Raw genomic sequence first — 14,943 nt, 5'->3', positions numbered from 1 at the left:
ACGGAGCCTCCTGCTGATCCTCAGAACAACAGTGACAGGAGAAGATGGTGATGCGGCTTCTGGTAAATCGTCCCCAGGTAGGAGTAGACAGATAGAATGAAATGAGTTAGTAAAAGGAGTACCCAGGCTTCATGGGCCTTCTGTTTTGAGTTTCTTTTGGATGGATTCCAAGATGAGACTTGGATCGGACCATCCCATTCTGCTGTTTGAAGCTGCTTTTGTGTATGTTTGTTTTGCTTTATTTGGATTTGGAGCTGACCCAGTGGTGTATGAGGAGTACTCAAAGCTCAGTGCTCAATGCTGATTCCTGACAGGTATAGGTGACCAATGGGATGCTGGAGGTCCAAAGGCTTCATCTTGGGTTTTCTGTTTTATTTGGGGTGGCAGAGCAAGGATTCTCGCTATCACTCCTTGCGCTGCACAATGGCATTGCCCTTGGCAGTGCTTTTGGGACCATATGGGATATTGGGGATCGCCAGTCCTACGTGCTGTCCCGGGAACAGCTGTCCTTTTACGCCAATCTTCTGCTTCGGTTTCTTTTGCATTGTTTTTGTCATGAGCTGTCCTCTTGACTCTGGGCTCTGGATTCAAAGCTTACTGGCCTGGGGTGTGCTGGCCCCATTTTCACCCTGGCAACTACTGTGACTTGGGCCCCGAGACTTGCTGTTCTCCTGTTTTGTCCTTCCTGCGTTGGAGAGACTACCTGCTCGGTCATATAGTCTTACATTCACATAATCTTGTGTGTGGATTTCTGGGCATGCACCAATCCCAAGGAGAAAGAGCCAAGGATCTCTGAGGTCAGTAGAGATGTTGGGGTCCAGAAACTTCTCTACCTTCTTTGAGCGGGATTTGGGGTGGTCCTGAGCAGTGAGTTCCTACATGCGCACATGCCATGCACTGCTCTGAGTAGTTGTCTATATTGACTGCCAAGTTCTCAATCCTACTCGTCATGAGCTCTGGGGGTGCAGTGGTGAGCGTGCAGTGGTTTTTGCTACACTCAGCGATAGTCTTTTGGAAAGTACAAGTCTGTGTTCAAGTGATCCTCTCTACAGTGCTCACTGCACCAGTGGTGCTCGAATTGGCCCTGGGGTTACCAGGGAATTTAGATACATCCAAGAACCTTCTGTATAACGTCCTCCCACTTTAGCAGATCCAGCTGCCTTATGTGATTTCTGGGGCCCGTCAGTCATGCGTGTGCATGGAGGCAGGTTCATTCGGAGTGGAGAGGCCCAGCGACAATATAGGACCCTGAGTCCTGTCCTCACAGTAGTGGCAATGAGGCTAAGATAGAATCTGACTCCCACCTTCTCCGTGTGCTGACTCAGGACGCAGTGACCTTCCATGACGTGGCTGTGCATTTCACCCCAGAGGAATGGTCATTCCTGGCGGCCTCTCAGAAGAAGCTCTACAGGGACGTGATGCTGGAGACCTACCAGCATCTACAGGCTGTCGGTGAGAGCAGTGTGGAGACAACCGTGTCTGAACAGACCCGGGTGGGCTCCCTGGGGTTGGGAGGCAGCTGTGTGTTCAACAGTAGCTCTGTGACGGGCTGGGATGTTGGACAGCCGTGCAGTAGCTGTTCGCTCCCTCGTTTTTTTTTTTGTTTTTTTTTTAGGCTTTACCTGTGGATACTCAGAGCTTACTCTCAGCCTTGTCCTCAGGAATTACTCTTGTGGGGTCGCCAGATCCTATGGGGTGATTCCTATCAACCCGTTTCGACTGTATCCATGGGAAGAACCCTATCTGCCCAGTTATCGCTCAGGTCCCTTTAAATAGTTCCATCCATTGGTGCATCAATTTACTTTGTGTACTACACGAAATTTTGTGTGTTTAATTGGTTTGCTGTTGCCTTTTTTGGGGGGCACAGTCCACAGTTCCCCTGGCTCTGTGCTAAAGGATGACTCCTAAGAGTCTCAGGGGCCATGGGGTACCGTGGACTGAAACCTCACCCCCAGTACTTTTGCACCAGTCACTCAAGTCAGACGGTTTTTGCATTTTCTTTTTTCCTTAGGGATTAGGGATTATTCCTGCCTGTGTATTCAGGATCCACACCTGGCCTTACTCCAAGATCTTATGTGCTGCCTGGGATCAAACCCACATGTGTGTGCAGCACTTCTGTCCTATGTGCTGTACTTTTGGAAAGTACAAGTCTGTGTTCAAGTGATCCTCTCTACAGTGCTCAAATCAAATCCTCTCTACAGTGCCCACCACAGGGGATTTGATATCTCGTCTGAAATCATTAGACGCTGCCCTATTTCAGTGCTTGGATTTACTTCTAATGGTTCTTGTGAGACTTCAGCAGGACTTAGGGTTTGTTCCTGGACTCTGAACTCAGGGATCACTCCTGGCTGGCATGAGGGACCCTAGGTGATATCGAGTATTGCAACTGGATTGTCTGTGAGAATCTCCTGCTGTGCTCTCTTTCTGATACATTTTTCAGCTTAAAAAATAAGGGTCTCTTGCCACCCTTGGCCATTTCCAGATTTATTATGCACTTAGTGTTACTGAAATCCGTGACGAGTTCATGAGGGGCTCAGGAAATTCCATATGCTGCTGGGCCAAGAGGTACAGTACAGGGAGGAAAGTGATTTTCTTGCAAGGGGCGCACGTGGGTTAAATCCCCGGCATCCAATGTCATCCCCGAGCTCCACCAGTGGTGATTTCTTGACAGAGAGTCAGGAGACTCCCCGGAGCATTGCCAGGGGAGACCCCAAACAAGACAAAACCCAACAACATACCGTGCTGATCAACCCCCTGTCAGCCATCCACAAGGCCCGGTCTAGAGTATTTGTGGAATTTTCTTGGGTCTTACCTCTCGAATAATTAGAAATATGTGGCATTATGGAAATGGGCATTCTGTTCATGCCTTTCAGATATTTGCGCAGTTATATTAGGAAAACATGGGGATTTACCTGTCACCTTTTCCATGTCATTTATCCATGCCTCTGTCTCTGTCGGGGCAGGGCACTCTGGGAGGAAGCCTGTGGTGATCTCCTGGCTGGAAGGAGGATCCCTGAGGTCGGGGTGGAGAGACATGTGTACGGGTGAGTGTCTGAGGACCCTTCCTGGCTCAGGCCCTGTGCAGTGTTTGGGTGCCCTGAGCATGTATGAAACACGCTGCTGAGACCGGGGCCTTGGTCTCCTGGATCCTTGGGTCTGTGCCATACTCACGCTGCTCTTCATTCCCCTGGACTGTCAGTCACAGAATGATCCTGTAATTTGCTTCCATGGCTTTCGAATAAGTAAGACCATAACAGAGCTAGTTTGGATCTTAATGATAGTACAGCAGGGAGTGCCTTGCAGTGCCTGAAGATGACCTGTTCAATAATTTGTTCAATAGCCTTTTTCCCCAAACATTACCAGGTCTGCTCAAAAACAAAAACAAAACCTAGTGTAGAATTGCCAAGATCCTCACAGTTTTCCACTATTCAAATCCTTTCTTTAGTGTGGGATCTTTGTACTTTGAGAACCACAGAGATGTACTCTTATCTACATGGCATCATTTTGCTACATTTTTGGACAAGTGCTTGACTTATGTTTTGTTCAGTTTTAGAACTGAAACCGCGGCTTCAGGATTTGGCATTACAGCACTTTGATTTGGGAATGGGGTCAGCAAGTACGAGTGAGTTGGTAAGATTCGCTAATTGAGAATAAATATTATTATGCCAGCAGGAGTGGACCAAGTATGTGATTGATAAGGTGGAGGGCTAGGAATGGCAGTGAGGAATTCCAAAGCCTGATGCTTGGAGTAGAGGACCCTTAGCTTTATTAGGTGCTGAAATCAACCATGTAGAAAAATACTGTGAGTTTTGATTTGCTTGACAGTGGTAGTTGTTTAGAAAGCTAATTTTATGCCCAAGAGATGGTGCAGTGAGAAATATACTTACTTTGCACAGGGATAGATGGTCCTTACCCAGCATGCCTTATAGATACCATAGGCCCACAGAGCTGATCCTAGACACTGCATTGTGTGCCCCTCCACCCATAAAACCCCCAATAAATAGAAACTACAAAACAGAAAGAACAAAGAACGTCATTGATCCTGAAAGGCATCACTGTGGTGAGAGCTTTGCAATGGCCACACGGTCTGTCTCAGCTGTGTGACGATGCAGCGTTGTCTTCACCCCTGCATCACAGGTTCCACACTAAGCTTTAACAAAACCCAAATGAGGTTGTATTTCATTTTCTCTTGAAATGGATGCATTCATTTTCTATAGAAAGAATTGTTTCCAGTTGTATTCCTTCATTAATTTAAAGGGGGGAAGTCACAGCATTTACTGACTCTGCATCCATCAATTTTGTGCGTCCAACTTACAGTAACATGACGTTATTCTATAGTAAGACAATCCATATGTCGGTAATTGCATTTGTGTGGTGCATATGTCTGAAACCACATCTGAAGGGCTCAGTTTTTTTGACAGAAAGACTCAGTGAATAAGTCAATAATTAGAATCCTCTGTTGTTCTACAGGAAAGCTGCCACCCCGAGTGGAATGTCTCTGATCCTGCACTGTATGACAATGTCTCCAGTGAGCAGTCCTGCCCTCAGCCCCATGAGGACTCCGAGACAGGCGGGATGTCTTCTGAGGGTGATAAGAATGGTGAGAGCTACCTCACTCAGAAGAAGCCCTCTCCTGGAAAAAGTTCCTTGGAGTGTGTTATTCTCAGTTCCCAGGCAAAAAATCCCCCAGTGCAGAAGCTGCTAGGGAGAGGAGCACTGTTTATAGTGAGTCCCTCACAGCAACATACCCTCAACCACAGTCACCGTGAGCAGAACCCATCTACATGTAAGGAATGTGGGGGAGCCTCCCCATGTTCTCAGCACTGTGGTGTTCCCTTAGAAAACCACAGTGGACAGAATCCCCAGAAAAGTCAGTCCCAAGAACAAAGTGTGAGTCAAGGGTTACTCCATCATGACCATATGATTATAAATTCAGGAGCGAAACCTGTTGCATGTGAAACATGTGGGAAGGCCTTCGATCACTCAACACATCTTTTTATGCATAGGAGAATTCATACAGGAGAGAAAACTCATGAATGTCAGACATGTGGGAAGACCTTTATTCACATGTCTAGTCTTAAGAGACATATGAAAACTCATAGTGGAGAGAAGCCTTATATATGTCAGGAGTGTGGTAATGCCTTTACTCAATCCTCAGGCCTCAGTATACATAGGAGAATTCACACTGGAGAGAAACCGTATAAATGTAAGTAGTGTGGAAAGACCTTTACTCATTCCTCAGGCCTCAGTATACATAGGAGAATTCACACTGGAGAGAAACCGCATATATGTAAGGAATGTGGGAAGGCCTTTGTTACAGCCTCAAAACTTACTGTACATAGAAGTCACACTGGAGAGAAACCGCATATATGTAAGGAATGTGGGAAGACCTTTGTTACAGCCTCAAAACTTACTGTACATAGAAGAATTCACACTGGAGAGAAACCATATATATGTAAGGAATGTGGGAAGGCCTTTATTGAAGCCTCAAGCCTTAGTGTACTTAGGAGAATTCACACTGGAGAGAAACCGTATGTATGTAAGGAATGTGGGAAGGCCTTTGCTACAGCCTCAAGACTTAGTAAACATAGGAACATTCACACTGGAGTGAAACCATATATATGTAAGGAATGTGGAAAGGCCTTTGTTGTAGCCTCAAGGCTTAGTGTACATAGGAGAATTCACACTGGAGAGAAACCGTATATATGTAAGGAATGTGGGAAGGCCTTTGCTACAGCCTCAAGACTTAGTAAACATAGGAACATTCACACTGGAGAAGGACCATATATATGTAAGGAGTGTGGAAAGGCCTTTGCTTGGGCCTCAACATTTAGTGAACATAGGAAAATTCACACTGGAGAGAAACCATATATATGTAAGGAATGTGGGAAGGTCTTTACTGCAGCCTCAACACTTAGGAAACATAGGAATATTCACACTGGAGAAAGACCATATATATGTAAGGAATGTGGAAAGGCCTTTGCTTGGGCATCAGCATTTAGGGAACATAGGAAAATTCACACTGGGGAGAAACCATATATATGTAAGGAATGTGGGAAGGCCTTTGCTGTAGCCTCAAAACTTACTGTACATAGGAGAATTCACACTGGAGAGAAACCATATATATGTACAGAATGTGGGAAGGCCTTTGCTGGAGCATCAAGACTTACTACACATATGAAAATTCATCTCAGAGAGAAATCTCCTCAGTGTCAGACATGTGGGAAGGAATTCACACGGTTCTCTTCCCTTACTCTACACATGAGAATTCATACTGGAGAGAAGCCTTAGACATGTCTGGAGTGTGGAAAGACCTTTACTCCATCTTAACAATTGACTGTACATAGGAGAATTCGTATAGTGGAGAGAAACCATATATATGTAAGGAATGTGGGAAAGCCTTTGCTACAGCCTCAAATATTAGCATACATAGGAAAATTCACACTGGAGAGAAACTGTATATGTAAGGAATGTGGAAAGGCGTATATATGGCCTCAATACTTAATGTACATAGGAGAATACACACTGGAGAGGAACCATATACTTGTAATAAATGTGGAAAGGCCTTATGAGAAGCCTCAGATTTAGTGTACATAGGAGCATTCGTGCCAGAGAAAAACCTTATATATGCGAGGAATGTGGGAAGGGCTTCTGCCATTCTGAATCCCTTCTAAGCAGAGGAAAATTCACAGTTGCGGGAAACCTTATCAGTGTCAGACTTGTGGGAATACCTTCATTTGGTGGTATTCTCTAACTCATTATGTGAGAATTCATTCTGGAGACAAACTGCATATATGTCGGGAATGTGGGAAGGGCTTCATGTAACCCTCACACCTTAATAAACATAAAAGTTCATACTGAATGATTTTATCCCTTAATAACAGTCTCTAAGGACAGAACAGAACAAGTCAGTCAAGCAAGTTTCCTTTGGACACTATGGTCAAGGGTGTTAAAAAAGTGCAGTTAAGAGGGAAGTAAGCCTGCCTGTTTGGAACAGACTTCTCCTCATGTCAATGAAAGGTACCTGCTGATTTTCACCCGGGCTGCACCTATCCCAGTATTCTAATGCTTGGAATTGTTTGTGTGTTAACTTGTAAATAATCGGTCCTGGTGATGAAAATAAGGAGGAAGGTGACTGAATAAACAGGTACAGAAACATCTCCCTGCTCAGAGCTGTTATGGCTCACTACTCTGTTATAGTTTGCTATGCTTCTGGCTTGGCCCGGAGGGGCTGGTTAGCGGGAGTTATGGCAGAAATCAACCAAGATACAGCATTGAATACTTTGAAAATGGAAAAACAGGAAAACCTCCATTCTTCAGTCTTTCCTGTGTGAGGTTTTGGCAAGCTTGAGCCCCCTGAAAATCCTGGTTTGGGAACTTGAGGGGGAGGTCATGCCAGGTTGTAGGGCACTTTCACGCTTTTTTACTTGTTCCAGATATCCAGGCTTTAGGGGATGTCGAGCTTTTAAGGGGTGCATTGGAGGCTGTTCTGTGGCGCAGGTGTCATGGGTGAGGGTGCGTTATCCTGAGGTCCTGTGCAGCCACAATTGCATCCAAGTCCAAGATGGTACTGGAGGGTGGGAACATGGATTCCAGGCCTTGGTGTGAGGAGCCTGAAGAGAGTGCGGGTCTTGATCATCTCATTCCTCCCTACTCGTGACTCTGCAGGACCCTGTTTTGAGGCTTTGGACTAGACATAACACTTATTGAAACTCCAGATATGTTCACGGGCAGCCCACACAGGAAAGGGACACTTTTGCGGTCAGTCATTTTCATTGGCTTCTGTGCTGTGGTTTGGACAAGTGAGAGGTATTTGCCTCTGAAAATTTACTCTTCGGATTAATTTTTTTTTTTTTTTGCTTCTTGGGTCACACACAGCATTGCACATGGGGTTACTCCTGGCTTATGCATTCAGGAATTACTCCTGGTAAAGCTCAGGGGACCATATTGTTCCTGGAATTTGAACCTGGGTTGGTCACGTGCAAGTCAAACACCCTACCCGCTCTGCTATCACTTCAGCCCCTCTTTTGATTAATTTTAATAGCTTTTTTGTTCAGAGGATTTGGAAGCGATTCTTTGATGCTCAAGGTTATTTCTGGTTCTGCAGCTCAGGAATTATTCTGTGGTGTTTCTGGGTTCCTATGGGATGGGCAGGTTTGACCTGTATCAGCAAGGCAGGCTAGAGCAAATGGACGAAGAACAGGAGAGACTTTACCTTTACCTTTACCTTTACCTTTACCTTTACTAGCAAGGCAAGCATCCTACTTGCTTTACAGTGAGTCTAACCACACCATTGGTGTTTTTTTCCATATATAGTATTTCTACTTTCTGTGTGTATGCTACCACCAGCAGGTCAATCTATGCTGTAAGGCGAGTGCATCAGCTTCCTGATGGCACCATCAGACTTCCAGATACTCCGAAATTGATGCTGTGCCTTTGGCCAGACAACAAAAACTTTGGGCAAAGTCTTCCAAGAAAGTAAACGGCCAAAAGTTAGGTATGTGCGTGACACAGCAGCAAACCATTTCCGGCTCAGCTATATAATTGGAGGCAAGGTCTCTGGTTCCTGATCAAACTGCTTAAAGGCTATGATCCCAGAGACTCAGAGACAAATCTCGGAACCCAGAAGCTTTTTGCAGAGATGCTCCCAGTTCCCGCAATGAGCTACCAGTGACAGACCACCACAAGGGGGAAAGGGTGTGTATCTCCGCCTGATCCCACTTGGTGGCTCGGTGGCCACCATCTTCCAGAGGCCATTGGAAAGACAGGTTTGGGCCTGCAGTGACAAGACATGCAGGGCCTCTTGGGATTGGGGTGAACTCTGCCCTTTCCTCCCCACCTCAAAGTGACAGACCCCGAGTTGCTGCCCATGTACAAACTCTCTGGCTCTTGGTCACTTGGCCATGATCCCACAGTCTCAGTAACAAATCTTGAAACCCAAGGGCTTGCAGCAGAAATGTGTCTGGTTCCCACAGGAGGTTACTGAGGCTGGGTATTTCAGGTGGCAATAGGTTTCATGCCTTACGGCTCAGTAGCCGTCATCTCTTATGGCTTCTGGACGATTAGGTTTGGGACTGCTTTGAGTAGACTTGCAGAGCCTAACTGCATGGTGGTGGAGACGGCCCTTTTCTCCCCACCCCAACAAAACCCCGAGTTGTCTGGCACCTATGATTGACCTCTGTGGCTCATGACAAAGGTGCCTAATGGCTATTATCCCAGAGATTCAGAGAAAAATCTCAAAACCCAGCGCTTTTTAGCAGAAATGTGTCTGAACCCTGCAGTAGGTTACTGTCCCCGGTCCACCCCAGGAGGAATTGGTCCTATCCCAACAAATGCTCCCACTTGGCGACTCGGTGGCCTCCATCCTCCAAAGGCCTTTGGAAAGTCAGGTTTGGGCCCACACTCAGGAAGATACGTGGGGCCTCTCAGGATGGGGTGGAGCCGGCCAGTTCCTCCCCACCCCAACATGGGCGTATGTCATTCCCATGAACCGCCTCTCTGGCTCGTGGTAAAGCTGTTTAATGGCCATATTCCCAGAGACTCAGGAACAAATCTTGGAACCCAGCAGGTTTTGGCATAAATCCCTGCAGATTTAGTTATTAAAATTTCAGAATTCCAAAATCATATGTTATTTATAACCAGCAATCGAAAAAGAATTATCTGCTGTTGCGTTTTCGCCAGATCTGAGTGCTGGGGTAAAATCCCAAATAATAATGGTGGGTCTCGTGTCAAAATATTGAATGTAATCAAAGTAGAGAGAAGAATGTGGAAATTATCTGCCCCAAAGGTAGGGGGAGGCTGTGGAATGGCGGTATATTTGGGTTTTTAGTGGTGGGAAATGGGCACGGTTAAGGGACTGGTGTTTCATTGTATGACCGAGAATTAAACGTGGAAGCTTCATAATTGCTCTCCCATTTTTTCCCATTTTCTCCCATTTATTTAGAAATGGCCAGAGCAATATTAGGGCAAGTAGGATGCTTGCCTTGCATGTGGCCAACCCAGGAGTCTCCAATCCACAACCTCTTTGAGTTGCTCATTGGACATTGAGTATCCCCTTCTCATCCCTAGAACATGTGATGTGGAGGTGTGGCATGGGGTAGGGGTGTCTTCTCCCCGGAGCTGTTCGTTTCGGATAGATCCTGTGCTTTGCTTTCTTCATGTTGTTGTCATTCTTCCTTATCTCTCAGGTATGTCAAGTAGTCCTTGTGTTCCCGGCTGTATAACTAGCTTGACTGTACACCTAAAGGGTTGGGTGCCCTTTCTGGACTCCGCTCAGTCAATCTGACACCATGCATATCTTTGCCTTTGGATCATTGCCATGGTTTTTTGAACATGGGAAGAAATTTAGTTTTGTTTTGGGGCCTGGGGATGCTCAGCAGTTATTCCTGGTGGTTCTCGTAAGTTGATTTTGACAGTGTTCAAGGATCAACCCCTGTCAGCCTCATGCAAGGCAAATGCCTACCTGCTGTACGCTTGTACCCACCAAAAATTGTTTTATTGTGTGTATGTTAAATTGTGACTGTGAGCCCATAATGAAACTGATTAGGACCAGAACAGCAATGCATCACGGAGGGTGCTCGCCTTACAGATGCCGCCTACCTTCGATGTCCACCATCCCCTATGGTATCCCCAGCATCGCTGGATCTGATTAAAAACAAAACCCAAAAGGTTTTTGGGGGATTGCCGAGCTCCTCCCAGCAACACTTCCTGTAAATTTTCCCTTTCTGTAGGCTTGCTTGGACTGTGAGGACTATGGAGATGTCCTCCACCTGTTTGGTCATTCGACTGCATTCCATTTAACATTGGACTAATTCTCATTGTACATTTTGTTTGATTTCAGAACTCAAATCACAGGTTCAGGTTGTGGCATTACAGCAATTTCTTTAGAGAACAGGGGTATTGCATACAAGTGTGCTGTAAGATTCTCTTGTTGAAACTATTATGCCATTGCAGTGCTCAGTGGACCGAGCATACGACTTGAAAGGTGGGGTCCGGCTCCATCCTCACAACCACATCTATGGTCTCAGCATGACAGGAAAAATATCAGAGCCTAATACTGGGACTAGAGGGTCTTTAACCTCAGTGGGTGCTGAAATCTGGAACTGTATTTTATTGTATTGTTTTTTAAAGTTTTCATTAAAGTGCCAGTATTTTCGAAGTTATTGATAGTTGTTTTAGGCGACAATAACCGAATACCAGTCCCTGCATCAGATTCCCTCCACCTGTGTTCCCGTATTCCCTCCCAACCCAGTCCCCACTCTACCCCCGCCTGTCATCTGGACAAGCACATGACTAGGTTTCATGATTACAGCTTAGATCTCTTGTTTTCAGTTCTGTTGCATCTGTGTTTTGGGTAAATGGCTACACCCCTCACTCATGTCACTGGCATAAATGAATCCCTGATCCCTGTAAACGTCTGGTTCTCTTCCACCCCAAATTTCTTTCCTTCTTTGTTCATTTTCTCTCTAAACACTGGAATCAGGGATGATTGAAGCAGCCCCTTTACAGTACATTTCCTCATCCAGTGTTCGGTATTCCACAGATGAGTGAACATTATCTTGTTTTTGTTTCTTTTTCTGGCTAACTCCACTCAAGACGGTATCTTCAAGTTCTAACCGTGTTGCAGCATAAAAGCAGCAATTCTACAACCTAAAATAATATATTCCTTGATCCCCCTTTATTCATCAATTTATTGGAGTGGGTGCCAGTAACATCTCCATGCATGCCTGCTGCATGCTAGTGTAGCCCAATTGCATCTGTTCGTTCTAGGAACATGCAGAGCCTCAAACCGATTATTCAGGGTCTTGACAAAGAAGTCTGACCATCTTGTAGGTGGGTGTCCACGCGATCTTTTGACGCCCCGTGGAATCCAGTCAGTAATGGGTCTAGGCCAGTGGTTGTCTGTAAACCTCATTACGTGTCCAGTCCATCTGATTTTTGATGCCTTGGCAGATGAGAGAGCGTCCCTGATTCTTGACCGTTGGCGGAGATCAGAACTCCGGATTCTATCTCTCATTTGAGTGATGCGTGATATTCCAAGCATAGCTCTTTTGATTCCTCTTTGAGAAACCCGAGTAGCATTCTCATCCTGTTTTTGTTCTGAGTCATATGTTAATGCAGGAAGAACAGTGGAATTGAAGAAATGTGCTCATACCCAGAGGTTCTTTGTCCTCTTAGTTATTTCTTCAACGCTCTTGAAGGCATTCCAAGCCGCTTTCTTCCTCCTGTACAACTCAGGTGCCAGGAAAGTCATCATGTTGATTTCACGAACTCGGTATATATAACTGTTGCATTTGGAGATGGTGGTTCCATTGAAAGTGAATGGAGCATCAGGAACGAGGCTGTTTCTCATAAACATTGTCTTCGTAAGATTCAGCTGTAGTCCGACCTTTCTACTCTCACGGTCGAAGTAGGTCAGCATTTGTGTTTCTTGGCTGATGTTTGGTGTTATTAGAACGTTGTCATCAGCAAAGTGGAGGTCGTGTAGTTGCCGACCATCTATCTTCCCTGCCATTCCTTCCCATCCATCAGGATGTCGGAGGGCAGTCATCTTGGTCTTGTAGTTGGTGAAGGACAGCCGGGCATTACGAATGCTTTTCCCGGCTTCTGCCACATCTACAATCATTGCTGTTCTCCTGTCTTTGAGGTCATCCTTGATGTCTTCTCTGCATTGCTTTGCCAGCTCGGACGTTCACTTGTGGTTGCCTGAAGCATTTACCAAGCCACGTTGGCGAATAATTGCAACATTGTTCGAAAAAACACTGTTTTTTTCGTAGTTATCTCTCTCAGCCCCAAGAGTTCCAGCAGCAGGAATCCCTGAGCAATGCTGGTGTGACCCTCTCCCCACCTAAGTAAATAGAACAAGATAACAGAAAACTTCATTGATCCTCGCGAGCAATTTGCTTCATGTGAGATATTTTCAAAGGTCTGTCTCGGCTATGTGGGGATGCGTCATTGCCTTCACACGTGTATCCCACTAAGCTATCCCACTAAGCTCCACACTAAGGTAGTACAAAACCCAGCTCATTCCCCTTTTATTTTCCCTCTAAACTGGTGCTTCAATTTTCTGCAGAGGGAGTTATTTCCACTTACTGTGTCTGTTCTTTGAGTTGGAAAACAATTACACAGCTGTGTGACCTGCTGTTGGTCTATTTTGCTTGTCCATCTTCCTGAAACGTCAGGTCGTTGCCTGGAAAATCCATCCACGTGTCAGAATTGCAACCGAGTCGGTAAATGTTAGAAACCAACCTGCAGGTCTAGAATTTTTTTGACGAGAAGACTATCAGGCACAGCACAGTAATTGGAATCCTTCTCTGCTTTTCTTCGGGGAGCAAGAGCCCAGGTGGAATTCTTCTGGTCATGCACACTGTGACAACATCTCGAGCGAGCAGTTATGCCTTCAGCCCCATGAGGATGCCAAGACAGGTGGGATGTCTTCTGTTGGGTACCAGTAGGAAGTGAGCGTCTATGCTGCAAAGGAGCGCTCCCCTGGGACAAGCTACTCAGAGGCTGTTCTGCTCAGTCCATGGACATAAACTGCCCCAGGGGAGAAGCCTCTGAACTGTGGGCGAGGAGCACTGTTTATAGTGAGTCTAGTTATGTGCCAGTTATGTACTCCACAAGTTATGAAGACTGGAATAGAACCCAGGTTACCCAAGTGAAAGAAAGCTCTCACACTCTTTGGCTCTCCATACAGCCTACGATCATGCTTGAGTGCTTCCTGAGTGCAGAGCCAGGAGAACCTCTGTGCCTTGCTGGATTTGTGGCCCCCAAACCATGAACAAACCAAATAAAACCAAAACAGCCTCAGTCCCTTATTGAAGGATTAGTTCACCCCAACGTGGGTGTTTCTGAGCTGTATCTTGCTGTATCCATGCTGCGTCTTCCTTGTAGAAGAGGGTTGGGTACCCTCAGAACGTAGGTTGATGAGGTGTGGGTTGCCCATAGCAGGAAATATTTCTAAATGGTTTCGTCACAGACATAAGAAAGTGGCTTCAGATGGTTTTTAGCTCAGAGTGTCACAGTCAGTGTCCTCCCATTGTTCATCGATTTGCTCAAGTGGGTCCAATAACATTGTGAGACTTGTTACTGTGTTTGGCATATCGAATGCATCACGGGTAGCTTGCCAGGCTCTGCCGTGTGGGCAAGATACTCTTGTTAGCTTGCCAAGAGGGTGGAGGAATTTAACGCAAGTGCCCATGTCGGCCGCATGCAAGGCAAACGCCCTACCCGCTGTGCTATGGCTCCAGCCTTGCAGTTTTGCCTTGCTCTGTCCACGTCAGGGTTAATCCTCTGCACCCCTCTTGGTAGAGAGGCAAAGATCGAGCAGCCCACTCAACCTCTGAGGTAATTCAGCCATGTATCCCAAAAGATCTGAAGGTGAGAATAGAATGCTGGTCACCCATGTGAGAGACTCGCACGCTCAAGGCTCTCTGACCACTGCCCCTTTGAAGCTCCGTGCTTGATCTTTAATTACCCCATACTTAACACAGAAGCAAACCTAAGGGTGGAAAATTCTTAGAGAAATGGTCCTGGAGAGGGACGGAATCGCTCACAGCTCCATCTCATGGCATTTCAGCATAACTTCCGCGGTCCAAATTTTCCCACGTTTAAGATTTTCAGCCCTTCTCTTTGCTTAAATGTTAAGTATGGGGTCATTCAGGATCAAGAACGCACCTAGGGCCGCTGCAACGGGAGCAGAGCAGATAGGGCTTTTGCTTTGCATCCATAGGACCCGGGTATAGTCATAGATTTCCCCTATGGTTCTTCAGTCATGTCCATAGTGATTCCTGAGTGCAGAGGCAGGAGAAGGCCCTAAGCATATCTGGGTGTGGCCACAACCATAAAGGAACAAACAAGAAAGAAAAGTAAAACACAGAGCTTCAGTTCCTTGATGGCGAATTCCATCAGCCCGACTAGAGGGTGTCAGAACTGTATATTCTT

This window comes from Sorex fumeus, unplaced genomic scaffold, assembly GCF_029834395.1.
Source record: "Sorex fumeus unplaced genomic scaffold, SorFum_2.1 ptg000019l, whole genome shotgun sequence".
NCBI classification, from domain to species: Eukaryota; Metazoa; Chordata; class Mammalia; order Eulipotyphla; family Soricidae; genus Sorex; species Sorex fumeus.
The sequence above is the reverse complement of the archived record's forward strand: the minus strand, read 5'-3'. Positions refer to the sequence as shown.